Below are 4,017 nucleotides of genomic sequence, written 5' to 3' on the forward strand. Positions count from 1 at the left end.
CTTCAGGGGTCTCTGAATGATATGTGGGAAACATCGTCTAAAAAAGTAATTTTATCCTTATTCATGCAACCAGACCCACACTCATAGAACTTTTCTTTAAGGGGAGTGTCTTGCAGTTGTATAAATGAGTGTTAACATCTTTAAAAGCGAAACTGAACAATTCCCTGGCATTTGAATTCCCTCCTTCCTTCCCAACCCTCTCCTTTTCATTTTCTCATTTATTATTAAAAACATTTTTAAAGGATCTCCATGCTTCATATTTATCTACTATAATTCCTCCTTCTCGGTGTTGCAGGGATGGGGAAAGAGGATTTTTTAAAAAACACAATAAAAAGCAATTGGGAGAAACAGGGCCAGTGGTGTTGGGGTGGGTAGTGGAATTGTGATTTTTGACTCCAATAGACAATGATGCTGGATATATGGGGTTTGATTTCTCTCTGGCTCCTCACTTGAGATTGATGAAGTTTGGCTAGAATCAGGGAGTTGAAGAGAGGTTGACAAATGGTCTTTCACTCTTCTCTGACAGGCTGTTCCTGTGGAGTGATGGAGAATAATGAGCCTTGGGAGAGATAAGGGAGCTCTCATACTCCTTCCCGAGCCAATTTTTTAGGGAGTGAGAGAAACATGGCCTGTCCAATACTTGTTGTGGGTCAAGATATTTTTGAAGCTACGGTTGTTGATTTGCATGGGAAAATTATTATGTCTTATTATTTCTTGTCCCACTTTACCATAAGGGCTCCTCAGCTTCTTACTTCAATGGGTCTTCCATGACAAACACACTTTATTAACTCTAAGAGTGGAATTTATTTTAACAGATAATTAGCATAGGTCAATATATGCTTAAAATAGAGTCAAATTAAACCTACTAGCTGTTATAAAGGACAGATGACAAAATCCACATAGAAGCATCGACTCTTAAATAATCTGAAAGTACTACTTCTAAAAGGGGTGGGCATGGGTGAAGGGAATGGTGGACATGTTTCAGAATTTCAAACGCCAACTTTAACCAATCGTTTCCTCATTTTGTTCACCTTCTTGGGGGCTTATGCTAAAGTGAAGTGAATAGCCATAAGGCTCGCTTCAGGAGAAAGGTGGTCTAAAAGAATTGGATAATTATAAGCAAAATTGGTCTCGAATGATTGAAAATTGATGAGAATGTGCTTGTCTCCTGATTTGGCATCCTGAGTTAGACTCAGGAATACTAAATATGGATCCCAAAGGCTTTGATCTTTTTTGATATCCTATTGGATAATCATAAGCAGGCTAGAAAAATAGGAAACTAGAATTTATTCTCTTTGAACTGACAAATCTGACCAGTGGGCTGCATTCTCTATATCTGAAAAATCTTGGTTTTGATTGAAAAAGTTAATTTTACAAAGCAATTTTCTTTTTTTAAATTAAATTTCATTTTTTTTGAGACAGGGTCTCACGTTGTTGCCCAGGCTGGAGTGCAATGGTACAGTCTTGGCTCACTGTAGCCTTGACCTCCCCAGATTCAGGTGATCTTCCCACCTCAGCCTCCTGAGTAGCTGGGGCTATAGGTGCACGCCACTATGCACAGCTGATTTTTGTGTTTTTACTACTCATAGGGTTTCTCTGTGTTGCCCAGTCTAGTCTCAAACTCCTGATCTCAAGAGATCTGCCTGCCTTGGCCTCCTAAAGTGTCATGAACCACCATGTTCCAGCCTACAAAGCAATGTTCTAGGAAAAACTACAGTTACTCTTTGATTATGTAATTGCTGGAGAAGAAAAGCATGGCATTTCTAAAATGATGAACTATATTACTTATATTTTAATATCTCATAAAGTTTGAAATAGACATTTCAAACATAAACATGTATAAAAATTTTTATAAATTAAAAATATAAAATCAAAAACATTTTACAATTATTTTATTATAAAATTATTATAGAATCAAAAACATTATAAATTTAAACAACTTTTCAAAAAATTTATTTTGGGATTTCCCATGGAGTGATGGAGAATAATGAGCCTTGGGAGAGCTATGGCAGCTCTCATACTCCTTCCTGGGCCAACTTTTTTAGGAAATGGGAGAAATATACCCTGTTCAATGTTTATTGTGGGTCAGGATATTTTTGAAGCTATAGTTGTTGATTTGCTTCAAACTTTAAAAAATTTATTATAAAATTATGGGATGTAAAAATATTTATTATAAAACTTTGAAATTTTCAAACTTTCAGAAAAGCAGAGAGATGAGATTAATGGCACTCACAGGCAAGCATAGAACATAGATTGTAAACATTTTGCTATATTTGTGTCATGACTATTTTTTGCTTGTGTTTGAAAGTATATTAAAGAAAATGATATTTTACCCCTAAATTCTTTAGTACAGATTTCTAAAAAAAAAAGAACATTTTCCTGTATAGTTACAAAATCATCTTTTCTAACAAAATAAAAAATGGCTTTTTATATCATTTATTACCCAGTCCACATTCAGATTTCCCCAATTATTATGAAATGTCCTTTTATTTTTTGAGACAAAGTCTTGCTCTTTCACACAGCCTGAAGTGCAGTGAAACAATCATAGCTCATTGCAGCCTCAAACTCCTGGGCTCAAGTGATCTTCCTGCCTCAGCTTCCTGAGTAGCTAGGACTATAGGTGCACACCACCATGCCCAGCTAATTGATTGTTTTTGTAGAGATGGAGGTCTTACTACGTTGCCCAGGCTGGTCTCAAACTCCTGGCCTCAAGTGATCCTTCCAGCTTGGTCTCCCTGAAATATCTTTTGTGGCTGGTTTGTTCAAATTAGTTTCTTCTAATCAAGGGACACACATTGCATTTGATTATTTAGCTCAAGACTTTTTTAACCTGGAAAATACCCATACTCTTTGTTTATGTATTTATTTAGTGAAATTGACTTGTTGAAAAACTAGTCAGTTGTCCTGTAGAATATTTCCCCTTCTGGAATTTTCTGGTTGCTTTTTATGGTGTCATTTAACTTTTCACTCTGTTTTTTCCTGGTTAACTGGAAGTTAGTTCTAAAGGCTTTTAGGCCTGCTATAACAAAATACCAAAAACTGGATGACTTATAAAGAACAGAAATTTATTTCTCACAGTTCTAGAGGCTAGCAAGTTTAAGATCAAGGAGCATGTGGTTTTGATATCTGGTTAGGACCAACTTTCTGGTTCATAGATTGGCCTTCTTGCTGGGCCCTCACATAGTGGGAGAGACTAGCTAGCTCTCTGGGGCCTCTTTTATAAGGGCACTAATTCCAATCATGAAGCCTCTGTCCTTATGATCTAATGACCCCCTAAAGGCCCCACCTTTTAATACCAGCATCTTTGGGGTTAGGATGTCAACATATTAATTTTGGGAAGACATACACGTTCAGCCCATTGCAAGGTTTAGTTAGATTCAGGTTCAACTTATTTTTTTAAAGACTATTTCATAGGCAATAATGTGTATTCACATCCCATCATTAGTGATGGTGAGATGATCGCAAGGTTAGGGTGATCACTGCCTATCTCCTCTGCTATATTCCCCCTTGGGTCAAGCCAGTAGTCTGTGATGTGAACTTTGTACCATGTGTATATTCAGTTATATTCTGTATCAATAGTTACTTGATTGTTTTAGCATTTATTAATGATCCTTGCTTGAGTTGATTATTTCATTAGGGGTTTCAAAATGGTGAATTTCTAATTCTCTAATTCTATCTACATGTTTTAGCTGGCATTTTTCTATAAGCAGACCATTTTCTTCACAACTGGGTTATTAGGCTACCCTGAAACATAGTTCCTTCCGGGAAGGCAGAACATGTTTATTTCTGTCTTTTAAAAATTACTGGTGTTTGAAGTGAAGATTAGGTGAGTTAACTACCTCCACAGGTGACAAATGAATTTTGTTTTGTCTCACTTTTGCTTTTTTGAATATCACTGTGGCTGCTTGGATTTTTATATTTAATTTGAATGGATTAGGGAATAAATGAGAAGACAGGTTTTATCTGTTTCTGTAGTTTTTATGTGGCTGTGTGAACTTACTTTTAAAAATTCCCAGA

The sequence above is a fragment of the Pan paniscus genome, chromosome 20, assembly GCF_029289425.2.
Source record: "Pan paniscus chromosome 20, NHGRI_mPanPan1-v2.0_pri, whole genome shotgun sequence".
In the NCBI taxonomy this organism is placed as follows: domain Eukaryota; kingdom Metazoa; phylum Chordata; class Mammalia; order Primates; family Hominidae; genus Pan; species Pan paniscus.